Source organism: Hyperolius riggenbachi, chromosome 6 (assembly GCF_040937935.1).
Source record: "Hyperolius riggenbachi isolate aHypRig1 chromosome 6, aHypRig1.pri, whole genome shotgun sequence".
Lineage (NCBI taxonomy): Eukaryota > Metazoa > Chordata > Amphibia > Anura > Hyperoliidae > Hyperolius > Hyperolius riggenbachi.
In genome coordinates, this window is record NC_090651.1 from 165,292,455 (window position 1) to 165,319,745 (window position 27,291).

The 27,291-nt window shown below is 49.2% G+C and overlaps 1 pseudogene; it reads left to right on the plus strand.

Moving 5' to 3' along the window:
- LOC137521215 (cytochrome P450 2D15-like) overlaps positions 1-25,196 on the plus strand; it is a 180,713-nt pseudogene extending 155,517 nt beyond the window's left edge.
- The last annotated feature ends 2,095 nt before the right edge of the window (positions 25,197-27,291 follow it).

The window sequence follows — 27,291 nt, forward strand, 5'->3', positions numbered from 1 at the left end:
GCGGATTATTTCCGCTTGTGTTTACATTTAGCCTGCGAGCCGCCATAGGCGGCCCGCAGGCTATTCACGGAGCCCCCCGCCGTGATTTGACAGGAAGCAGCCGCTCGCGCGAGCGGCTGCTTCCTAATTAATCAGCCTGCAGCTGGCGACGCAGTACTGCGTCGCTGGTCCTGCAGCTGCCACTTTGCCGACGCACGGTATAAGCGTGCGGTCGGCAAGTGGTTAAAACTGCATTTTGTGTTCAATTATGTTATCTTTGACTAATAGTTAACGGTTTTTGATGAGCAGAAACATTTAAGTGTGACAAACATGCAAAAAAATAAGAAATCAGGAAGGGGGCAAATAGTTTTTCACACCACTGTATATCCTCTGCCCCTGGTGTATAAATATACCCCTTCCCCCCGTGTGTGCATTTATACATTACCTGTCTTGTGTTGCCCACCGCGCTTTGCTCATCTGTCTTTGGAATCCCCCGCAGGTTATTGTATTGAGTACAATACAAAAAAAATAAAATAAACTAGTTTGCTGCCAGATGTTGATGACACTGTGTGACCATGGCATCATCAACACCGATCGCCGGGGAACATGTCACTATCAGAGGTACATGAAGAGGAATCAGCATGCCAGTGGTGAGCATAAGACCCCCTCCCATGTCTCCCCTATGTGCGTGATGCAGAGTGCTAAACTTCAGCTTCCAATCAGGGTTTCTAGTATAAATTGCTTCCAGGGCGAGGGTTTAAAATTTGTGCCCATCCCCATGGGCTCGAGAACATTATTTCTGATGCAATATTTAGCCTCTCAATATAGGTAGAGGTACAAGTACTGTCCCCCAGTTTAGGTTAGCCAGGTACAGGTGTCCCCCAGTATAGGTTAGCCAGGTACAGGTGTCCCCCAGTATAGGTTAGCCAGGTACAGGTGTCCCCCAGTACAGGTTAGCCAGGTACAAGTGTCCCCCAGTATAGGTTAGCCAGTCACAGGTGCCCCCCAGTATAGGCTAGCCAAGTATAGGTGTCCCCCAGCATATGTTAGCCAGGTTTAGGTGCCTCAGTATAAGTTAGCCAGCAATGGGTGATCTAGTATAGGTGCACTCCCCGATCCCTGGCGCTGTTACTTACTGTGCCTCTCTACATCGATCGCAGCACCCCCACTCTCTAAGCGGAGGATTGGGACTCAGTGTCATGGCGTCATCAATGTCATGACGTTGATGAAGTCAGGACGCCAAGTCCTGATCCTTTGCAGAGAAGATCAAAATTCAACTATTGATTTTCAAGGGGAATATTTAAACTGCTGCCATTCTTACACTGTTAATAGCAGAGGCCTCAAACCTGCTACAGTCGGTCATTGGATGACTGGGGCTCAAATTCACTAAAGTGAACGGAGCCACAAACAGCCAATCAGATTTCTTTGCTAGATAAACTGCTTCCATTCTCACATTATTAATGCCAGGAGCTCCAATGCTCTCAAACTTGGTCATTGAATGAGTGTGTGTCAAAGTTACAAAAAGTGGTTGGAGCCCCCAAAAAAACATATGTTTCACTGCGAAAGTGTAAACTTCAGCCATTCTTAGGGCTGGAACCCACAAGAGCGTTTTTTTGAGCATTTTGGCAGCGCTGCGATACGCTAGCGTTTTGCCAAAACGCTCAGCTGATGTTAATGGATGGGGCAACTTCCACAGGAGCGTTTGCGTTTCCCAGAAACGCAAACGCAGGACATGCAGCATTTTGGGAGCGTTAGCGCTTCAATGTAAAGTATTGAAACGCTAGCAGAAACGCTCAGCAAAACTTAAACTGAGCGGTTTTGCTAGCGTTTTGCGGTTCAGCACACTGTAACAAAATTAAAAATAATTCACAGGACCAATCAGGATAAAAACGCAAAACGCTACACAACCGCTGAGCAAAAAAATACAATGTTGCAAAACGCGACCGCAAACGCGCATGAATCCGCTTGCAAACCGCTCAGACAAAACTCTAGCGGTAGCGTTTTGCGTTTGCTGTTTTCAGTGGGTTCCAGGCCTTACACTGTTAACCCTCCTGGCGGTCTGTTAGAATCCGCCAGGGGGCAGCGCAGCACTGTTTTTAACAAAAATGTTTTAAATCATGTAGCGAGCCTAGGGCTCGCTACATGATAGCCGCTGTATAGCGGCATCCCCCTGCCCGCTTCGATCACCTCCGGCGATCTTTGATCAGGAAGGGCTTCATGACGTCTAAGGGAGTCCCAATCCACCCCTCAGCGCTGCCTGGCACTGATTGGCCAGGCAGTGTACGGGGTCTGGGGGGGCGTGCGGCGCAGCGATCAGTGGCTTATCGGCGGGTGGCAGTGGCGATCGGGCAGTACACGCAGCTAGCAAAGTGCGAGCTGCGTGTACCAAAAAAAACTATGCGAATCGGCCCGGCAGGGCCTGAGAAATCCTCCTGCGCGGCATAGCCCGAGCTTAGCTTGGGCTTACCGCCAGGAAGGTTAATTGCAGGGCTCTCAAACTTTGCACAGTTGGTCACTGGGTGACTGGGATTAATATTCAGGAAAGTGGCAAATCAGAATTCCCCTATTGGTTTTCAAGGGGAATATTTAAATTGCTGCCATTCTTACACTGTTAATGGCAGAGGCCTCAAACCTGGTACAGTGGTCATTGGGTGACTGGGGTTCAAATAATAATAATAATAATAATAATAATAATAATAATAATAATAAAAACAGCCAATCATATTTGTTTCATTTTACTGGGAAAATTTTAATTATTGATGCCAAGAACCCCAAAGCTTATAAATTTGGTCATTGTGTGACTGTGTGTCAAGGTCAGAAAAGTGGGCGGAGCCAACAACAACCAAATACATACCTGGGCAATGCTGGGTCATCAGCTAGTGCTTACATAAAATAGGTGATTATATGGAAAAATTATAAGGAATAATTATAAGGCAATTCGGTGGGTCTAAAATAAAATTATAAAACACACGCACGCACGCACGCACGCACGCACGCACGCACGCACGCACGCACGCACGCACGCACGCACACACACACACACACACACACACACACACATGGTCCTTGGCATTGTATACGGTTCCTTGTTCCTTGTCTCCAAGATGTTCCCAGCTGTATGGTGTGTACTATGCTGCACAAAGCAGGAGTGCACCTGCCATCTCTTTGTAAGCATCATGTGCGCCATCCAATCACTGCTACAGCCAATTGCAGTGGGGCAGATAGACACACACATACACATACATACAGCGGACAGCTTGGAAATTATTAGTATACATTTTATAAGGTGCTCTGCCATTGGCAGGTCCAAGGCACATGGTTTTACATTAATCAACATTAAATTTCATCTGCCATATGTCCGCCCAACTGGCCATATTGTCCAGATTCTGTTGTAATGCTCTGACTTAGCCAGTCATTTGGAACCTCACAAACAAACAGAGGTGTGTTCTCCTCTACAGAGATGGATAATAGCAGGTGCTATATTCAACCCTTGCACTTGCAAACTGCATGCAATGGCAACCAGGTAAACAGACAGATATAAAAACCTCTAAAGGTGTTAGCAATGAAGGACATTAGTTTACTAAGAACTGCAACACCTGCTTTCACACCTTACTAAGAACTACAACACCTTTCCCTGCTGGAAAATCCTTTGCAGACACTACTTTGCTCACAAAGCTGTCACAACTCAACACGAGCATGTGATGTACAATATTTCACTGGCATTAGGTGTTTCTGTTGCTAGCAAGGTCCACATAATCATGGACAGCTGCACAATCAGTCCAGTTCTATTGAGGAGGATGAGCCCAGGGTCCACCTACTAAACCTGTCTGTGCACATGTTGCAAACCCCCATATTCACAGCATCAAAAAGTGTCATGACTGTTGGCTGTCATCCCTTCCTGATCCCCACTACAAAGGGAACATTTCTGAGTTTATACAAAACTCTGCTCAGGAGAAAAAAGCTCACTCACCTTAGCACATTACTCTGAATGGCTGTCTGTGGATTAACACTAGAGGAGAAGCCCAAGACAGGCACCAAAAACATTTGAGGGGGGACAGCGGCTGGGGGTTTCCATCATGTTTGTTACTGACGCGCACCCAATCGCCCACATCGGAATGAGATTTCCCAGCATGTCCGGTCGATACATTCAGGCTAATTTCACACCAGGACGTTGCGTTAGAGGGGGCGTTAAGGTTGCATAACGTCCCCCTAACTCAACGCCTGGTGGTGCTGGATCTGGACGTCAGAGTGAGCCGCGTTGTGCAGCTCACTCTGGCGTCAGTGATGCCGTGATGCGCACTCTTGTGCGCATGCGGCATCACGTGGTCCCGCCGGCCAATCGCCGCACAGAGCGGCTGCTCCAGGAAGTAAACACTGCACGTCATAACGTGCAGTGCATATTAATTAGCCATGTGCCTGGCCGCTCTCCGCTCCTCCCCAACATTACTGAGCATATGTATCAAACGCAGATAGAACAGAGGCGCCAAAAAGAGTAAAAACACTATTATTTAAAAACAGTAAAAAGAGGGAAGGTAAGGTGGACTTACCTCCCTCTAGCAGTGGACAACAAAACTCTGAGGTAGAGTAGAATGCATTTATTAAACAGTGTAACTCCTAAAGATGCAACGCGTTTCGCGGGCCACAGCACCGCTTCCTCAGGCTATACAGGAGTTCAAAAAAGCTGTATCCAATGCAAGTATTGAATGAGCGCCTCTTTACACTGTTTAATAAATGCATTCTACTCTACCTCAGAGTTTTGTTGTCCACTGCTAGAGGGAGGTAAGTCCACCTTACCTTCCCTCTTTTTACTGTTTTTAAATAATAGTGTTTTTACTCTTTTTGGCGCCTCTGTTCTATCTGCGTTTGATACATATTACTTATCCACCCTTGGTGGAGGGGTACGCCCCCTTTTTTCTCCTGTCTACAGAGAGCGACTTTTATACCCAAGTGGGGTCGGGAACCAATTCTCCCCACCTGCCTTTCAAGTGGTTGCCTGCTGGTGACCCTTTTTTGTGAGTATAATTCTGCACGAACTATCTAGACAGATTTTCTCTGTTAAAACTATATTGCACTATTGGGCTCTCGGTGCCCTGTTTTTTCTTTTGTTTTACAATTACTGAACATGTGCAAGCAATCTAACGCGGCTCAGCCGCGTCCAAAGTACTGCATGCAGTACGTTGTCTTCAGGGCCGGTCCTGGACTTTCTGCTGCCTGAGGCAAAGATCGTGAAGGCGCCCCCCCCGGCCGATATCCCCCACCCCACCTTTCCTTAAAACAAAATTAGAGAAGACAGCTTCAGTTTCACACTGGATCTGCTGGTGTGTATCCCTGTCTGTCTCCATCTGCTTGTTCTCCCTCCTGTCTTTCTTAGCGGAATTAAGCCTTATACACACTTTCAATTACGATTGGCCAATCATTGACCAATTTTACCACCTGCCTTCATGTAGTATAAGGGATACCTACATAATCTGCTCATAGTGTGCAATATCTGCTGCCCAGCCTCATACTACATGACGCAGGTGGTAAAATTGGTCAGTGATTGGCCAATCATAATTGAAAGTGTGTACCAGGCTTTAGCCCTCATCTTAAAAGTGGATGTGTAAGAGGATTTAAATGAATCATGTATAATCCAGGGAGTGGGACCGAGTTGGTTTGCTGAGACAGTGTGTTGGTTGGGTGTGGAGAGGAATCGTGACGATTCCTCTCCACATGGTGCACCTGACCCAACCAACACACTGTCTCAGCAAACCAACTTGGTCCCACTCCCTGGATTATACATGATGATTCATTTAAATCCTCTAACACATCCACTTTTAAGATGAGGGCTAAAGCCTGGTACACACGTTCAATTATGATTCAGTCGTCAGAGTCTATGCCACTGTGATTCACCACCCTGCTGTCAGAGATCATCTCAGAGACGTTACAGACGTAAATAGTTGGAGCGCAGACAGACCATGCTTTCATGCCTCCTTCCTTATCTCTCCTCCCAATCCAAACCACTAGGTGCCTTCAGTCAGTCCCACTGGCAATATAGCTAGCCTAGCCAGCCCAAATTGTAAGTATGGTGCAGTGCAGACCGTGCAGTTGGTGAAGCCTGCTGCTGCTGCTGCCACCCTCCTGTATGTACCCGACCCTTTTTATTATAGCAGCAGGCAGCTAGTACAGACAGAGACACAGACAGACATCATCATCATCATCATCACATAGCAGTAAAAAAAAATTTAAAAAAAGGGAATCCACGGCCGACCAACCGTGAAAGAAAGCTTGAGAGGACTGAGGCAGGCAGTGTGACTCACCGGGGATGGGGTCTGGCGGCGGCGGCGATGGCAGAGGGCAGACGTCGGGCATCCAGCATGATCCATCCTGCACTGGCAGGCAGGTGACAGACGGCTTTGGCGGGCATGCTCCATCTCGCGCTGGCGGGCAAGGCCGGTGAACAGTGGCGGCAGGCTCGTCATCATCGTCGTCACGGTCACGGCAACGCTCAGTGACCGTGACTGACACAATCAGGGACAACAGGGCAGGCGGCAGCCGCCGGCATCATCATCTAGCAGGCCGCTTTTGGAGAGGCCGCAGAGTTCAGAGTCGTCGGACTCGGAGGCCGGCGGCATCATGGTGGGTGGCACGTGGCAGCAGAACTGGCGCGCACAGCCTAGTTGGGAGCGGGCAGGGGGCGGGTCCCAGCCAGAACACAGTCCGGGCGGCCGGGTCACTCACGGTGTGTGCAGGCACGGAGGCGTCACAGGAGCAGGACTTGGACTTCACTGCAGAATCTGCACTGCAGCCTGCAGGCAAATTGAGGAAGCAGCCAATCAGGCGGGCCGGGCAACGGTAAACCAGCACTCGCTCTCCTCTCCAGTCTGACTAGAAGGCGGCAAGAACCAGGGGCAGTCACTTCCTCTTTATGCCTGGTGCCGCCCCTCCACTTCCTGCCGCCTGAGGAACCCGCCTCACCCTGCCTCATGGGTGGGCCGGCCCTGGTTGTCTTGTGACGCAGCGTTACAATGTAACGCAACGTCCGCACTGTGAACAGCCCCATTGATTTTTCATTACTGTGCGGTGGGCTGCGTTACAGGCTGCTCTAACGTGCGCCTGTAATGTCCCACTGTGAAACCAGCCTCAACCAATTTCAGCCCAAAATCAGATAGTCGATTGTCCGCCAAGTGATGTATGGCCACCGTTAGACTGTGAGCTCCTCTGACGGACAATTAGTGACATGACTTTATGCACTATGTAAAAATAGGTACTTACATACTAGCTGGTTATTCAGCTGGACTGTTTCCTGGCAGGTTAATGGTAGACGCAGTGGCGGACATACGGCCGTGCAGCCGCACGAGGGCCCCTCAAGTTCTGTTTCTTGAGGGGCCCATTAAATTCTGCCACCAATTTAAAAAAAAAACTTTAACTTTTTTTCCCCTCCGGTGGGCCCAACTCTGATTCCCTCCCCCCCCCTCCTGTCAAGCATGGCGGCAGCGGAAGATTCAGCTACTGTCTCCGTCCGGGCTCCAGCAGATGATAGAGCTCCAGCCACTTGGTCCACACTGTCTCCTCATCTTCAGTCTCCAATGCTGCTCGCACTACTTCCTGATTCAGTACGAGCGGCAGATGAGGAGACAGCGTGGACCAGGCGGCTGGAGCTCTATCATCTGCTGGAGCCCGGACGGAAACAGTGGCTGAATCTTCTGCTGCCGCTGCCGTGCTTATCAGGAGGGGGGCCCCCGAGGTGAGATAGAGAGGAAAGGAATCGGGACCCCCCCACCCACCAGGTAAGCCAGGCAATTGTAGGTAGCCCACCACCCCAGACCCACCAGGCAATTGTAGGTAGCCCACCACCCCCACCCAACAGGCAATTGTATGTAGTCCACCAGCCCCACCCAACAGGCAATTGTAGGTAGCCCACCACCCCCACCCAACAGGCAATTGTAGGTAGACCACAACCCCCACCCAACAGGCAATTGTAGGACTAAGACTGTCCAACCTTGTGGATGCAATCAATGAGCTGAAACCGCTGGAATTGGGCAGCAGACAGGCTAGAAGGGAGCGTGCGAGCTACAGAACACAAACTGCACAATATTTCGGGTATAGGGCTGCCACCACTCTCATTCATCAGCTGAGAGGAACCTCTGACTATTCTAAACCCGCAAATAAAAATTGTTAAACACTGCTCTGGCTAAACAATACAGTCTTATGGCCCATACTCACGGGCAACCAAAACTGCATGTCGCTAGCACACGGGAGCGTGTGCGCGACAGTTTGGCGACAGCTCGTCGCCACGTCCCTCCGCATACACACTGCGGAAGAGGGACTAGTGGCGCGACGGAAGCTGTCACTAGAGTGGGGCCGAACCTCCGATTTTAGGTTCACGAACCGGGTTCGCGAACTTCCGTGTAAGGTTCGGTTCGCGGAAAAGTTCGCGAACCGTCATAGACTTCAATGGGGATGCGAACTTTGAAAAAAAAAAAAATTATGCAGGCCACAAAAGTGATGGAAAAGATGTTTCAAGGGGTCTAACACCTGGACCCCCAGGTGGAGGAGTGGGATACATGCCAAAAGTCCCCGGGAAAAATCTGGATTTGACGCAAAGCAGCGTTTTAAGGGCAGAAATTACATTGAATGCTAAATGACAGGCCTAAAGTGCTTTAAAACATCTTGCATGTGTATATGTTACGGCCAGAACCCGAAGTTTGGCCACTTCTAGTTCTGGCTGGCCACTTCGGGTTCTGGCCGGCCAATTCGCGAAGTGCCCGCTGCGCTGCGGCCAATGTTAGAAACGGATCGTTTACTCTGATATGAATGTATCTTCTGGCCGCAGCGCAGCGGCCAAACGTATTAATTTGTTGCAATTTTAAGCCGGCGGCAATGTAACGATTCAAGCCGCCGGCTTTTTCATCTGCCTCATCTCTCTCCCTCTCTTTCTTATGGGCAGCCGGGCGGGGACACGCGTGTCCCTCCGGAGTCGTTCGTCGCGGCAGGGAAGCCTGCCGTTCTTGCAGAGCGGGTGCTGGCAGAAGCAATGTCTGCAGCCTCCCCGCTCTGCTGCCCCTGCTGCGACGAACGACTCCCGGGGGGACTCGCGTGTCCCCCCCCCCCCCCCCCCGCCGGCTGGCCATAAGAGGAGAGAGAGAGAGATGAGGCAGATGAAAAAGCCGGCGGCTTGAATCGTTACATTGCCGCCGGCTTAAAATTGCAACAAATTAATACGTTTGGCCGCTGCGCTGCGGCCAGAAGATACATTCATATCAGAGTAAACGATCCGTTTCTAACATTGGCCGCAGCGCAGCGGGCACTTCGCGAATTGGCCGGCCAGAACTACTGGCCAAACTTCGGGTTCTGGCCGTAACATATACATCAATCAGGTAGTGTAATTAAGGTACTGCTTCACACTGACACACCAAACTCACTGTGTAACGCACCGCAAACAGCTGTTTGTGTAGTGACGGCCGTGCTGGACTGGTGCGCACCATGGCGAGAACAGGTATGCAGTGGCGGGTTCACTGAACAGAACAGGTATGCAGTGGCGGGTTCACTGAACAGAACAGGTATACAGTGGCGGGTTCACAGAACAGGTATGCAGTGGCAGGTTCACTGAACAGGTATGCAGTGGTAAGTTCACAGTACAGGTATGCAGTGGTGGGTTCACAGAACAGGTATGCAGTGGTGGGTTCACAGAACAGGTATGCAGTGGTGGGTTCACAGAACAGGTATGCAGTGGTGGGTTCACTGAACAGGTATGCAGTGGTGGGTTCACAGAACAGGTATGCAGTGGTGGGTTCACAGAACAGGTATGCAGTGGTGGGTTCACTGAACAGGTATGCAGTGGTGGGTTCACTGAACAGGTATGCAGTGGTGGGTTCACTGAACAGTTATGCAGTGGTGGGTTCACTGAACAGGTATGCAGTGGTGGGTTCACTGAACAGGTATGCAGTGGTGGGTTCACAGAACAGGTATGCAGTGGCACGTCCACTGAACAGGTATGCAGTGGTGGGTTCACTGAACAGGTATGCAGTGGTGAGTTCACAGTACAGGTATGCAGTGGTGGATTCACTGAACAGGTATGCAGTGGTGGGTTCACAGAACAGGTATGCAGTGGTGGGTTCACAGAACAGGTATGCAGTGGTGGGTTCACAGAACAGGTATGCAGTTCACTGAACAGGTATGCAGTGGTGGGTTCACTGAACAGGTATGCAGTGGTGGGTTCACTGAACAGGTATGCAGTGGTGGGTTCACTGAACAGGTATGCAGTGGTGGGTTCACTGAACAGGTATGCAGTGGCGGGTTCACAGAACAGGTATGCAGTGGCGGGTTCACAGAACAGGTATGCAGTGGCAGGTTCACTGAACAGGTATGCAGTGGTGGGTTCACTGAACAGGTATGCAGTGGTGAGTTCACAGTACAGGTATGCAGTGGTGGGTTCACTGAACAGGTATGCAGTGGTGAGTTCACAGTACAGGTATGCAGTGGTGGGTTCACAGAACAGGTATGCAGTGGTGGGTTCACTGAACAGGTATGCAGTGGTGGGTTCACAGAACAGGTATGCAGTGGTGGGTTCACGGAACAGGTATGCAGTGGCAGGTTCACTGAACAGGTATGCAGTGGTGGGTTCACTGAACAGGTATGCAGTGGTGGGTTCACTGAACAGGTATGCAGTGGTGGGTTCACTGAACAGGTATGCAGTGGTGGGTTCACTGAACAGGTATGCAGTGGTGGGTTCACTGAACAGGTATGCAGTGGTGAGTTCACAGTACAGGTATGCAGTGGTGGGTTCACTGAACAGGTATGCAGTGGTGAGTTCACAGTACAGGTATGCAGTGGTGGGTTCACAGTACAGGTATGCAGTGGTGGGTTCACAGAACAGGTATGCAGCCAGGAACAAGCTAAGCCTAACTAATCTTTCCCTATGAGAGACAGTCTGCAGCAGCTCGCCCTACTCTCACTAATGCAGGCACACGAGTGAGCGTAATGGCCGCCGCTGCCTGCCTTGCATTAGGGGGGGAGTGGCTCCAGGGGCTAGTGTAGCCTAATTGGCTACACTGGGCCTGCTGACTGTGATGTAGAGGGTCAAAGTTGACCCTCATGGTGCATTATGGGGCGATCCGAACTTCCGCAAAAGTTCGCCTGCGGGACGCGAACGCCAACCACTGAAGTTCGCAGGCAAACCGTTCGACCCAACTCTAGCTGTCGCCGATGTTCCTCCTCCCCGCCGGAAACTCAGTGCGCCGGCTATGGGGTTGCTGTCGCTAGTCCGCATACATACGCAGACTAGCGACAGTTGCGGCGGCAACTGTCGCTAGGCGATTGACCGGTTCAATCGCCTGGCGACATCAGCGACGAGTGCCGGTTCGGGGTGCACGCCCGTGCAATGCCTCATACTCACGGGCGACCTGTCGCCGCAACACGCGCGCCGTGTGTTGCGGCGACAATTGTAGCCCGTGAGTATGGGCCATTACAGAGTAACGAATCTTCAAAAAGGCTAGGATTCTTTCTGCATGGCTGAAAGCAGGTTTGCAGCTGACAAACTGGCTTGAAGCCATTTATTGTAAATGCAATATAAATAATTAATATACTGTATACAGAAAATTATTAAAAGTAACAATTATAGAGAAAGAATAGCCCAGACAAAATAAAAGGAAAAACAAACAAAAATGGTTACTTAAAGTTTGGAAGAAATATGTCCTTTGTGGAAACTCCAAGCAAAAGGAGGGTCCTTTGTTCCAGAATAAGAATTTAGTCAAGATGGCAGCCAACCTAGGTTCTTAAGGGGGTGGCGCCAGTAGCGGCCTGCTCCCCCCCCCTCCCTCAGTGGGCAGGGGGGTGACACTCGGCGCTAGAGATGGCCCGAACCTCCAATTTTTGGTTCGCGCGAACTTTCGCAAACCGCAATAGACTTCAATGGGGAGGTGAACTTTGAAAACTAGAAACATTTATGCTGGCCACAAAAGTGATGGAAAAGATGTTTCAAAGGGTCTAACACCTGGAGGGGGGCATGGCGGAGTGGGATACACGCCAAAAGTCCCGGGAGAAAATCTGGATTTGACACAAAGCAGCGTTTTAAGGGCAGAAATCACATTGAATGCTAAATTGCAGGCCTAAAGTGCTTTCAAACATCTTGCATGTGTATACATAAATCAGGGAGTGTAATTAGAGTACTGCTTCACACTGACACACCAAACTCACTGTGTAACGCACCGCAAACAGCTGTTTGTGTTGTGACGGCCGTGCTGGACTGGTGCACACCATGGCGGGATTGCAGGTCGTGGCGGTGGTTTCAAGCCCATATGGTCGCCGGGCTGTGGTAGCTCAATGATAGAACAACAGTGACCGTCCAGCTGATCAAATTTGGTCTGTCCACAATGAAGCAACGACCCAGGGGCAAATCCAGGATTTTCAAGGGGGGATTCCTGTAATGTTCGATCAAGGGTCGATTCGATATGCGTTCGTTCAACGCAAATCGAATCGAATCCTGATCGGACATGTTGGATTTTATCAATTTGATCAGCGATCGCATATCGATCGCATGACAAATCGAATGGTGTAGAAGATGGGGCTGGGCATGAGAGGCAGGGGCGGCGCTACACTGGGGCTTGCCGGGGCTGAAGCCCCAGCTGACAAACTGTAAGCCTCCCCCAAAGCCCCCCCAGAGCTGAGTGGACTTAAAAAAAACAAAACCTTTCCCTCATGCTGCTGCTGCTTAAATGTTTTGTCCTCATCAGTGTCGTTGTTAGCTCAATTTATTTCTAGCACGTGCCGGTATCAGCCCCATTGTGCCCCGAACGGGCATTTCTACTGTACAAAATAGTCCCGATTGCTGCATATTTACACTAGCTGTCTGACTCAAAGGCGTAAGGATACAGGATTTTGCAGCTGCAAGGCGGAGGGATACAGTTTCAGCTGACAGCGAGCGCGGGTGTTTGAAAAGCTTTTAGGAACTAGGAAGGAAGATTTGAAGAGAGGAGGAGGAGAAGCAGGAGGCTGGAGGAATGTCTGATGCTGTAGTCAGAAATCAGCGGTGTCTGTGAGTGTTTCTCCCCCACGACTTCACTCACACCACCAGTGGACAAAAGGGCAGATCATGGATGTCTGATAGCTGACACCAGGGAGAGGCGCAGGCACGGAGGGATTACTAGTGACTAGTGTGAGTCTATGACATCCAGGGAAAAGCAGCAGCAGGATAGATACTGTGAAAGCAAGCAGGGATTCTGGGCATACATTAGAATAGATGACAGATCACCAAGTACATTTCTCTTAGCATGCAGGGAAGTTGGTTACTCTGCTGTGCAGGGAAGGGAGTCACACATCCTCACCATACACTGAAAATAATGCACTTTACCTGACTGCTTAATAGCTAACCTGTTGCCTATTATATGAATGATATGGTGCAAAATCAGGGTGCCTAATTGCTATATGGGAAACGTCTACTTTCAAGTGGTATATGTGTCACTAATTGCTGTGTGCTCTGCTACCTTACTACTTCCTACTATCCATCTGCTACCTTAAAGAGAACCCGAGGTGGGAATTACTTTTACTATTGGGGCACAGAGGCTGGTTGTGCGCACTAAGACCAGCCTCTGTTGCCCCATCGTGTGTCTCCATGTCCCCCCTGCTCGCCGCTATACCCCCCGCATTGCTGGCGACACGCAGCGTGTCGCCAGCTCAATGTTTACCTTGCGCTGTCAGTCAGCGCTGCTCCCCTGCCTCCTCCGCATCGGCGCACCCGCCCGTGTCCCTTCCCTCCCGCTGATTGGAGGGAAGTGACGCGGCGGGTGGCGCCGATGCGGAGGAGGCGGGGGAGCGGCGCTGACAGACAGCGCAAGGTAAACATTGAGCTGGCAACACGCTGCGTGTCGCCAGCAATGCGGGGGGTATAGCGGCGAGCAGGGGGGACATGGAGACACACGATGGGGCAACAGAGGCTGGTCTTAGTGCGCACAACCAGCCTCTGTGCCCCAATAGTAAAAGTAATTCCCACCTCGGGTTCTCTTTAATACTGTGCAGAGGGATACGCTGCCTAACTGCAATGCAGGGGTATAAATGGGGGATACATGCAGTCCTATTGCTATGTGATGGATGCCTAATTACTGTACTATGTGGGACATATGCAGCTGTATTACTATGTGGTAGATGTAGTGCCTAACTGCTAAATGGGGGATTTGCTGCCTAAAAATTGCTATGTGTGAGATATTTTTGGCTGTTATGTGGGAAGATTCTATAGGAGACTTTGGAGCTAATCTACTTTAGGGGACCCAGCAGGAAATCTAGCTAACGTGATTGGGTGGACGGCATGCTCTTGAACTTATAGGTTTCAGATAGGTTGTAATAAACTACACCCACGTTGTTCAGCCAATCACAATGCTCTGTGCGGTAAAGGGTGCTGTGATTGGAGAGCTGTACCCTATGAGGTTTCCTGCTGGGTCCCCTAAAGTAGACTAGCTCTGAGACTTCTAGCCTTATTTTTGTTGTGGTGACATATAACCTGTCATTGCCATGCCCACAAACACCACAGTATGTCGCACGGTTTCCTTTTATTGGTGCCCAGAAGTGCCCCGAATCTTTTGGGATGCTGGCAACGCCCCTGCCCCTCATTCTCCCCTGTGGAGGTGCTGCTGCCACCGCTAACTCACCTCAGATCGGCGGCGAGCAGTAGATAGGAATCAGTCAGACCAGCGCATAGCAGCCGCACGGTGGACTTTATATGCTGGACGTGACCGATGATGTCACTTCCTGCATTTGAATTCACCGCGTGGCTGCAATGCGCTGTTCTGGCTGACTCCTATCTCCTGCTCGCCGCCGATTTGAGGTGTGTTAGCGTCAGCAGCAGCACCACCACAGAGGAGAATGAGGGGGGGGGGGTATATTTAGCAGCCGCGGGCGATGCATGATGGCTTCTTCCTCCTCCATGCCCCCAGACAGACCCAGGACCATGGGAGCCACATACTTCTCTTGCTGCCACTCAAGTACCAGCTGCTCTGGGGTCCTGGGCTGAAGGATGAGGTCAGTGCTAGAGGCAGGAATGAGATGTGCTGCTGGGGTTACAGAGGGACATGGGTGTGATATGCTGGGGGAGGGGGGTGGCTGGAGTGTGATGTTTTGGGGGGGACAGGTGTGTGATGTGCTGGAGGGGACTGGGGTGTGATATGCTGGAGGGGACTGGGGTGTGAGGTGCTGGAGGGGACTGGGGTGTGATGTGTTGAGGGGGACAGTATTGGCCTGTTCTGGAGTGGACAGGGGTGTGATTTTCTGGGAGTACAGGGGTTTTGTGCTGGAGGGGGCACGGGTGTCATGTGCTTGGGAGACAGGGGTGTCATGACACCCCTGTCTCCCCAGCTCACAATACCCCCTGTCCTCCCAGCATGACACCCCTGTCCCTCTGTTTCCTCAGCATACATTTACTGGTGAAAGGCTGTCTGTCATTATGTGCATTTACTGGTGAAAAGCTGTCTCTTATGTGCATTTACTGGTGAAATGCTGTCTGGGGAAACGCTGTCCCTCATTACATGCATTTACTGGTGAAAGGCTGTCTGTCATTACGTGCATTTACTGGTGAAAAGCTGTCTCTTATGTGCATTTACTGGTGAAACTTTGTCTCTCATTACGTGCATTTACTGGTGAAATGCTGTCTCTTATTACATGCATTTACTGGGGAAACGCTGTCTGTCATAATGTGCATTAACTGGTGAAAAGCTGTCTCTCATTACATGATTGTTGATTGATGCTTTTACTGGTGAAACACTGTCTCTTACGTGCATCTTACGTGCATTTACTGGAGAAACGCTGTCTGTCATTACGTGCATTTGCTGGGGAAACGCTGTCTGTCATTATGTGCATTTACTTTATATTTTTTTTATGCAACTACATTAGCTGGTACAAATACATTACAGTTAGTCCCTCCCACACGATGTCATGACCACACCCACATGTTCCCCCCATGAGCCCCGCCTGCCAGCCATTGTGCCCCTCTTGAGCCCCCCCAGAAATCTGAAGCTGGAGCCGCCACTGATGAGAGGGATATGGAGGCTGCCATATTTATTTCCTTTTAAGCAATACCAGTTGCCTGGCAGTGCCTCTGATCTATTCTGCTGCAGTAGTGTCTGAATCACACCAGTAACAAGCTTGCAGCTAATCTTGTAAGATCTGACAATAATGTCAGAAACACCTGATCTGCTGCATGCTTGTTCAGTGTCTAGGGATGAAAGTATTAGAGGCAGAGGATCAGCTGGATAGCCAGGAAACTGGTATTGCCTAAAAGGAAGTAAATATTGCAGCCTCCATATCTCTCTCGCTTCAGTTGTCCTTAAGACAGCCACAGGCATGACGGGCATGACTATGTACTAAATATTGCAGCCTCCATATCTCTCTACGCTTCTGTCCGCTTCTGTGCGCTTTTTTTCAGCAACATGTATCTGTTAACATCATGTGCTGAAAAAAAGTGGGCAGAAGTGCACAAAGTGTGAATGAGGCCTAAGTGTAAGTTCTGCAGAAGATATCACTGCTATATAAACACATAATAATAATATGGGAGGGCATTAGACAATGACTATGGTAGGATTAGTATGTGCAGGAGATGTCAGCGCTATATAAATACTGTAATATAGTAGGATTAGATTGTGAGCCCCTCTGAGGGATGGCTAAGTCACAAGACAATATACTCTGTACAGTACTGTAGAAGATGTCACACTATAAATGCTAAATAATATTTCACAAATGAGGGGGGGGGGGGGGGTTGACAGGCTAAATTCTAGATACATCTAGGGTGCATATCTGTTTTCCTTCTGTGTCCTGTTCACATCACACATTTAAGAAGGAAAGAACTTGCCCTTCTCACCTCTTATGGCCCATACTCACGAGGGACTTTTGTCGCCTCAACACGCGGCGCGCGCGTGTTGCGGCGACAGGTCGCCTGTGAGTATGGGCCGTCGCACCCGCGCGCACCCCGAACTGTCGCCCGTCGCTCATGTCGCCATGCGATTGAAACTTTCAATCGCATGGCGACAGTCGCCGCCGCACCTCCCCCGCAACTGTCGCTAGTCCGCGTGAGTACGCGGACTAGCGACAGCAACCTCCATTGTGGTAAATGGAGCTTCCGGCGGGGGGAGGAGGAACGTCGGCGACAGCTTCCGTCTCGCCGCTGGTCCCTCTTCCGCGTGTGTACGCGGAGGGACCTGGCGAGGAGCTGTCGCCGGCCTGTCGCCCACACGCTCACGTGTGCTGGCGACAGGCCACTTCTGCAGCCCGTGAGTACGGGCCATTACACAGTGGTGGCTTATCAGTACAGTAATCACCTCTTGTCCCCCTCCCCATGTTACATTATGCCGTTTACTGCTGCCTGGGGGTTTACTGCTGCCTGGGGAGAAGAACGGAGAATGAGAAAGCCAGCCACACACATTCCCTTTCCTGGCTAATCATCTGCCCTGTCCTGACTCCTTGACCCTTCCTATAAACATATAGGAGCAGTGAGTGACAGCCAGAGGAGCTTGTGTGACTGAGAGGCGGCAAGGGAGGGCTGATGAATGCGGGAGTCTGACTGAGCCACACACTAGAGATGGGAAGTTCGGATCTTTTCAATGATCCGGATGATTCGAATCGGATCATTGAAGAGATCCGGATCTTTGATCCGAATCTCGGATCATTTTACTACCGGAAGCATTCGGGGGTGAAATGAACAGCAGGACAGGTCTGTGGACAGGAGAAGGGGAGGGGGGTGGACAGAGGGCAGGGAGTGGACAGGGAAGGGAGGAGGGACGAGCAGAGAGCAGAAATGTTTGCACGTTATACCCACATGCTGAAGTCATATGCTTTACATATATTTCACCTATATGTTCATCTGTACACTTTGAAAGAAAAGGTCGCACAGTGAAAGAAAGCATTCCCAGAAGATAAGTGCAGCTGTTTAGTGCCGAGTGCAGGAGGATTATTTTGCCTTTCAATCAGGGGCGTCTCTAGCCATTTTGTCACTCCAGGCGAGAAATCCTGTGTTGCGCCCCAGCCCCCCCCCCCCCCCGTGATTGCCCCCCAGCCCCATACCCCCCACCCCTGTGGTGAACCCCACCCCCCAAGACCCCCGAAAATCATAATACAGCTGCGTTTCACCAGAAATTACACTTATTACGGCATGGGTTCACCACAAAATAGTTGTAATGCAGCAGAGCGTTTCACCATAAAATATACTTATTGCGGCATACACACACACACACGCACACAATATATACACATGCACACAGTACACACAACACACACACTATACACAGTACACACACACACACACACACATTATACACAGTACACACACACAGTACACACACACACACACTATACACACACACAGTACACACACACACAGCACACAGTAGATATACACTATACACACACACACAGTATACACACACACACACACTATACACACACAGTAGATACACACTATACACACACACTATGCTGCTACCAGGGGAGGACTGGGACCTTTTGGCCTGTGGGGAAACATAGACTTGAGGCCCATTATCATGGCAGCCTCAGCCCAAATTGTCAAGTCGCATTTGCAAATTGCTAGCGATTGCTATTGCGATTTTGTTGTGCACTAGCCCAGAGAGAGGAGGAGTGGAGTGAGACTGAGAATTATTATTATTATTGATTTAAAAAGCGCCAACATATTCCGTGGCGCTGTACAAAGTGAGAAACAAACATGGGGTACATAATACAGACAATGGTGTACACCAATATACAAGATACATAATTAGTGACAAAATACAAAAAAATGATACAGCATACAGAATACAAAATACAGAAGTGGTAATGACAGTGATAAAAGTAACATGATGAATAAAATGTATAATGATTTCCAAGACACAAAAGGGGGAAAGAGCCCTGCCCTTGTGGGCTTACAGTCTAAAGGAGAATAGCAGGAGATGGAGCAGAGAGCTAATCTGTATTGCAGTCCCAAATTACACAGAGACTAGTTGCCGTTAATAGGATTCCTGTCACTGCCAGTCTCTCACACAAGTCAGTAAGCAGCCCTCCTGGAGTCTAGGGACTGTCAAAACTTTTCAACCTGTTTAACACCATATCTGCACATGCAGTCATTATAACAATGGGGAGAGACAAGACAGATGTTTTCCCAGGGACCCTCCAGGCAAGCTCTGCATCATCCTGTGTATATTTACCAGCTTGCCTGTCCTCCAATTGCACTTTTATGAGCTAGCCTAGTGTTTCACATCACTGTACAACAACAAACCTGAATACACCAGACCATCCCTAAATCACTGAATAAAAGCCTGGGGGGCAGTCCATGCCTGGCTGCTAATCCTGCTAGCTCAGTCTCTACATCCACTCAGTTACTAGTAGCAGAGAGAGAGGAACTGAATGAATCAGAGTGAAGAGTCAGGACTCAGAAGCTGATGCTGTACTCCAAGCCTTCTCTCACTGACTCAGTACTGTGGTTCTTTGAATCATTGAGCTGAAGGAACTGAATTAATCAGTCAGTGAATCCAGTTATGAGTCCAGTCAGGAGCTGCTGTTAGCTGCTGCTGTGTAAACTGAAACCTAAGTGGGCTGAGAGGCATTTATTCTCTTAACTCTCAACAGCGCTCCTGGCTCCTCCTGCCGCTCCAGGCAGGAATTTATAGCTGCCTGGTGGGTGAGACGGCTCTGCTTTCAATCACAGTGTCTGCAAAGTTACTGAGCTGTGCTGAGCCAAAAGCTTCCAATGTGTTCACTGTGCAGCACTACGGAACAGCCAGCCTATAATGAGCAGCACATTGCAGCCAGTATGTGTGCTCTACACATATCTGGCAGTGGCACCCATGTCCCCTCTCTCTCATCTACCTGTCTCCCTGCAAGGCTGGCTCCCATCCAACAGAGCGATCCCTGCTTCCAGGACCCCGCTGCCCGCTGGGAGGGGGCGTGTCGCTCCTGGCCCCGCCCCTTTTGCGATCCGAATCGTTCATTTTGATGATTCGGATGATCGACTCATAAAATAGATTAGGATCAAAGATCCGAATCGTTCATGATCCGGACAACACTACCACACACACAGTTTGATTACCTGGCTAGCTGAGCTTACTGTGTGACTGTCGCTGCTGCAGTGCACTCTCCCTGGTGTAGAGTGACCAGATTTTTGTGGATCCAACCTGGGACGGGGGGGGGGGGGGGGCCTTGCGCTCAGCGCGCCGCGGCGAAAAGTGGGGAGGACTGAGGAGCGCGCGCAGCGGCAAAGACTGGGGGGGGGCTGCCGCACGCGCAGCGCGCCGCGCCGGAAAAATGGGCGTGGCCATGACATTGTATGGGCGGAGCTAACGTAATGATGTAACAGCGAGGCATAAGAAAGCAGTGTTTACGCCATGATGTGGACAAACGAGACTTTGCATCATGGGTGTGCAGAAACTGTGTGATGCTAATAGTATACCGTAACCACAAAGCAGCAAACATAGCCATCTATGACCATTAAATAATAAATGCAGTAACAGTTACCCCGGACACCAGAAAATAAACGCAATAGGCAACATGTCAGCACAAAATAACCGCAATGCGGGCAACATGTCAGTATAAAATAAATGCAATGCGGGCAAACATGTCAGTACAAAATAAACGCAATGCGGGCAACATGTCGGTACAAAATAAACGCAATGCGGGCAAACATTTCACCAGAAAAGAAACGCACTGCGGGCAAACATTTCACCAGAAAAGAAACGCACTGCGGGCAAACATTTCGCTAGAAGAGAAACAATGCGGGCAAACATTTCACCAGAAAAGAAACAATGCGGGCAAACATTTCACCAGAAAAGAAACAATGCGGGCAAACATTTCACCAGAAAAGAAACAATGCGGGCAAACATTTCACCAGAAAAGAAACGCACTGCGGGCAAACATTTCACCAGAAAAGAAACGCACTGCGGGCAAACATTTCGCTAGAAAAGAAACAATGCGGGCAAACATTTCACCAAAAAAGAAACGCACTGCGGGCAAACATTTCGCTAGAAAAGAACCAATGCGGGCAAACATTTCACCAGAAAAGAAACGCACTGCGGGCAAACATTTCGCTAGAAAAGAAACAATGCGGGAAAACATTTCACCAGAAAAGAAACGCACTGCGGGCAAACATTTTGCTAGAAAAGAAACAATGCGGGCAAACATTTCACCAGAAAAGAAACAATGCGGGCAAACATTTCACCAGAAAAGAAACAATGTAGGCAAACATTTCACCAGAAAAGAAACAATGCGGGCAAACATTTCACCTGGAAAAGAAACAATGCGGGCAAACATTTCACCTGGAAAAGAAAGCATTTACTCACCTGGCAGAAGTCTCCGGCCTCTGGCGCGCTGCTCCTGGGACCGTCTTACTTCTCCTGCAGTCTCCCGCGCTGACAGCCTGGCAGAGCAGGGCTACGGCAAGATGGCGCCCGAAGCCCTGTACTGGAGACACAAATAGGTCTCCAGTACAGGGCTTCGGGAGCCATCTTGCCGTAGCCCTGCTCGCCTGCCGGTGTTGGAAACAGACACCGGAAGAGGAGGCTGGAGCGGGGCTGCAGGCAATAAACTGGCACGGCGTCTATAGACGCCGCTGCCAGTTCATTGAGGAGAGAGTGGCCAGAGTCCCGAGGCCGGGACGTCCCGCTGCTGAAAGCGGGACGTTTCCCGGGACCTCATGCAGCCTGGGACAGCGGACCCCGAATCCGGGACGTGTCCCGGGCAATCCGGGACGTCTGGTCACTCTACCTGGTGTCTGCGTGGTGACATGGTGTTTGCAGGGCTGGATGTGGAGAGTAGCTGGCTGCCTCCCTAGGGGAAAGAAGTACATTGGTGACCCAGCGGCAGCCGCTCCTCCTGCAGACAGTGCAGTCTTCCTGGACTGGAGGAGTGTGCTTTTCCTCCATGCTCGGCTCCATGTGCGCGCTGACAGGCGTGTGGGGGTGGGCTGGCTCAGCTGCCTCTCTTTCTATAGGCTGAAGAGAGGTGCCAGTTTCAAAATGCTGCCACTGATTGGAGAGAGAGCTAAGGGAGGAAGGGAGGGACAGAGGAGGACTCTTCTTTACTCAGCCGCCCGGAGTGCGGCTCTCTGTAGTCAAGCGCCTATGCGCAGCAGCATCGCAGGGACAATTGTACACATTTATACGGACGGTCTCGGCGCAGGGGGAGGTTATGGACACCCGGAACACCCCCTTCCGTGCGCCAGTGCGACCTTATTATCATGGGTGTGCTCCCCTCTCTCCCCCCCCCCCCCCCCCGAGACACTCATATAGCCGGTGGTCGTTGCTTGTGATACACAAGCCCCTTCACCGTGGCAAGGTAATGATTACGAAGGGGAATTGGAACATGTACATGCCTTTTGTTTTGTTGTTGCAGCTGCAGTGCAGCCAGAAAAGTTAGGGAGGCATGTACACCTACCAGAAAAAGTAGCATAGCGGGCGCTGCTAGCAGCGGCCTTAAAAATTCAGGAAGCCACCTGGAGTCCTGGACCCTGTTGGTGGTGGCGGAGAAGGCAGTCAAGCGGCCTGCGGGCAGAGGCGCTGTGTGGGGAGCGACTTAGTTTTGGGGCAGGTAGTCACACGGCGTGCAGGCAGAGATGCTGTGTGCGGGGACTGACTTAGTCTTGGGGCGGGAAGTAGCCCTCCAGGATCCATGCCTCATTCATTTTGATAAAGGTGAGGTACTGAACACTTTTGTGACTTCAGCGACTTTTCTTCTCAGTGACAATGCCTCCAGCTGTGCTGAAGGTCTGTGCAGGTAGGTATATGCAGTGATGGATATTACAATGTGCACCTGTCACACACAGACAGGTACCGGACAGGCACAGTGACACTGCGTGCGCTCACGTAGGTAGGTGGGTGCACAGTGAACAACAGGTAGGTATATGCAGTGATGGGTATTACAATGTGCACCTGGCACACACACAGGTAGTCACTGAATGTGCTGGGCCTGACAGTGGCACACACAGTAGGAATTACCAAGGCTGTCTATGCAACACAAGTGTCAGTGGGACACACACACACACACACACACACACACACATAGATCACAAGAACAAGGGGAGCTTTTTTAGCAATAAGAATCAGCAAGGAGCAAGCTAAGAAGCCTACAAGAGCCTAACTAAGCTTTCCCTATGAGAGTCTGCAGCAGCTTTCCCTTCTCTAATTAATGCAGGCACACGAGTGAGTCCAATGCCTGACGCTGCCTGCCTTTTATAAGGGGGGGTGGGGCTCCAGGAGGGAGTGTAGCCTGATTGGCTACAATGTGCCTGCTGACTGGGATGTAGAGGGTCAAAGTTGACCCTCATAATGCACTATAGGGGCGAACCGAACTTCTGGAAAAGTTCGCATTCGCTGGCGAACGCGAACCACCAAAGTTAGCCGGGAACCGTTCGCCGGCGAACCGTTCGGGCCATCTCTAGTCAGGGCCCCTGCAGCCAGGCACTGTCCAGAACCCCCTGGTCACCTGTACCCCCTCCGCCGTTTTGCTGCCCTCCTCTCTGCCTGCCAGTCTCCTCCTTGCCCTCTCTGCCCCCTGGTCCCCCTCCAGCGGCTGATACTTTCACGCATATCAGCGGTGACCGGCAGCAAGTAGACAGCAAGCATTGCCTAGCAACTCTGGCCGCATACAGAAAGTAAACATATGTAACTTCCTGTATGTGGCTGGCGTTACTGGGCACTGCCTTGTGCCTGCTGGAGTGTCACCACTGTTATGCAGTGACAGTATCAGCCACTGGAGAGGGACCAGGAGGTAGAGAAGGCAAAGAGGGGACCGTCAGGCAGCAGGAAAGATGAGGCAGGGGCTACCTATACTGGCTGTACCTATACCTGGCTACTATACTGGCTGTACCTATACCTGGCTACCTATTCCTGACTGTATCTATACCTGGCTACCTAATCCTGGCTGTATCTATAACCTGGCTACCTAATCCTGGCTATCTCTACTGGCTGTACCTATACCTGGCTACACCTATCCCTGGTTATCTATACTGGCTGTATCTATACCTGGCTACCTATTCCTGGCTATCTATACTGGCTGTATCTATACCTGGCTATCTATACTAGCTGTATTCTTACCTGTCTACATATTCCTGGCTATCTATACTGGCTGTACCTATACCTGGCTACCTATTCCTGGCTACACCTATTCCTGGCTATCTATACTGTTATCTCATGTCACATGTCAGTTCAGGTATGCTTTAACCTGTATTCTGCAGTATATTGTTCAGGGCTGTGTAATATGTTGGGGCTTTATAAGTAATACATAATAATAATACAGTCATGTGCAAAGGTTTTTATGTTTTCTGTTACAGGTCGCCGCAATTGTGTTGGAGAGCAGCTGGCTAGAATGGAGCTTTTTCTCTTTTTTACCACTCTGCTGCAGCAGTTTACGTTTGAGATTCCCAAAAAACAGCCTCGTCCTCGAGATGATCCTATCTATGCATTAACTCACAGTCCACAATCCTATGAACTCTGTGCTATTCCCAGAATGTAAGGATACAGGTGTCATTTCCTTCCAGCATTTCCAGATGCTACAAAGTTAAACAATCAAAACATACAGTATATTAACCATTGTAATCATGTAGATAATGACTGCCAAAGATTCTAATTCCTCTTTTTTCAGGAAAGTATGCCAAACTACAAATTATAAAGATCTTTTACTACAGCTAAACCTAACCCTAAACTCACACAGATCCCTCCTCTACCTTAAAGGGAACCAGAGACGAAGCACCCTTGTGTATTTTACCATATATATCAGTAAGAACATTAGAGAAAACACTTACCATGCTGTCTGTTTCGTCCTCACTGCTAAAAGTGTCTGTTATTAGCAGTCACAAGAATCCCAGACTGAGCAATTAAATCTGGCTTTGCTGGGAATGATTATTGCTGAGTCATTATAGCAAAGCCACAAGGGGGCAGGCTTGGGCTTGAAATAACACCACAGAAGACAGACTTAGCTATAATCTTTCTGTAGCAAAGCTAGACGGAGCAGCCTGACTTCTCAGTCGGGGATTCTTATCAGAGGTGATAACAGTCAGATTACACAGAGAACAATGAAACAAAGGGCAGATTAGGTGCTTACTGTCATGTTCCCACTGATTTATAAGGTAACATACAAGAGGGTGCTTCATCTCTGGTTCTCTTTAACAACCCCCCCCCCCCCCGCCTTCGTTGATAACTAACCCCACCCCACCCCAAATGCCTAAAGGTGCGTACACACGCTGGACTGGAGGCAACGACGGGTTCGTCGTTGCCTCCCGCTGGGTGGGCGTACCAACGACAGTCCGGCGTGTGTACGCACTGTCAGCGGACTGATACAGCTGCTTCTGAGCGATCCGCCCGGCGGATCGCTCAGAAGCAGCCGTATCAGTCCGCCGACAGTGCGTACACACGCCGGACTGTCGTTGGCACGCCCACCCAGCGGGAGGTAACGACGGACCCGTCGTTGCCTCCAGTCCGGCGTGTGTACGCACCTTAACCCTGACCACCCCTCCACCAATGCCTAACCTTAACCCCCCATGCCTAACCTTAAACCTTACCACGGACACCTAACCTTAACCACCCCCACCGCAAACCAGCTGCAAAATATTGTAAATATCAGGTGCCACAAAACAGCTCAAATAGCGGGCACCGCAGAAATGATAAATATCAAATGCAGCCATTTGCACTTATACAGATATTTTGTTCTTCAGGCAAGATACTGGATCAGAACCATATTAAGCCATTTCTTACATGCACAAACTTTATATGATTTTTTGGGGCATACACATTAACCACTTCACCACTGAAGGGTTTTACCCCTTGAGCACCAGAGCAATTTTCCCCTTTCAGTGCTCCTTCCATTCATTTGTCTATAACTTTATCATTACTTATCACAATTAAATGAACTATATCTTGTTTTTTCCGCCACCAATTAGGCTTTCTTTAGGTGGGACATTATGCCAAGAATTATTTTATTCTAAATATGTTTTAATGGGAAAATAGGAAAAATGTGGGAAAAAAATCATTATTTTTCAGTTTTCAGCCATTATAGTTTTTAAATAATGCATGCTACTGTAATTAAAACCCATGAAATGTATTTGCCCATTTGTCCTGGTTATAAAATAGTTTAAATTATGTCACTAACACAATGTTTGGTGCCAATATTTTATTTGGAAATAAAGGTGCATTTTTTTCAGTTTTGCGTCCATCCCTAATTACAAGCCCATAGTTTATAAAGTAACAGTGTTGTACCCTCCTGACATAAATATTTAAAAAGTTCAGTCCCTAAGGTAACTATTTATGTATTTTTTTTAATTGTAATTTTTTTAATTTTTTTTTTAATTACAAAAAAAAATAAAAAAATGGGGAATGTGGGAGGTAATGAGGTATTTTTTTGTGTATAAGTAATGTATTTGTATGTGAAAAATGCTTTAGGGTGTAGTTTTACTATTTGGCCACAAGATGGCAACAGTAACTTTTTGTTTAATGCGACCTCCAATCCATTATCGGAGAAGCAGCGCGATCATTGTGAAAAAAAAAACTTTCCCAGCCTCCTAGTACTTCCTCGAAGCTTAGATCAACGAACGGGAATGGATTTTCCCGTTCATTGATCTCCGGGCGAGCGTCCGGCGGCGTGTTTACGAGCGGGAGTGCGCGCTAGAGCGAGCGGAAGCGCGGGCAGCGGCGGGAGCGCGGAAAGTACGGATTTCTCCATTCCTGGGGGTGAAAGGATGGAAAAAGGGACGGAGAAATTCGTACGGGTGGGGGTAAAGTGGTTAAACGTAATACAACCTGTAACAAGTTTTAAGTTGCTCTGTGCACCCAGAAAATCATATATGTTTGTGCATGTAAGAAATAATGTTATACGGTTCTAAACCAGTTTTGTATCATGATCAAAGAACAAATTTAGTTTTGAAAACTTGCAAGGAAATCTTGTACCATTAGTCAATAAAGGTATTACCTAAACAACTTCTGTTTTTTTCTGTTTTCAGATTAAACTATTGTCAGATTTTCAAAGTAACACGTGTTTTTTCTTTTTACAAAGAGTCATTTCACAGATGTTATGGGATAATTTTGCAATATTAAAGCAATGCAGCATATATGTCAGTTTATTAACAAATGATAATTGTATTAAAGCTGTCTTTTATTTTCCATAAAATAAGAAAGCAATACGGCATTGAATTCTTAAAATTGGCAAAGAAATACAAATCTATTTTTAAAATACAGCATGAGGATTAAACCTTTGTGAATGGATATAAAAATGATGTGTTATTTGGTTGTTGGCAGAATACCTCAAGTGAGGAAATAAAGCACCCCACACATTCTTTGGAAAGTGACCACTAAAGCTCATCCAATTAGGCAAAATTTGTATGTATAT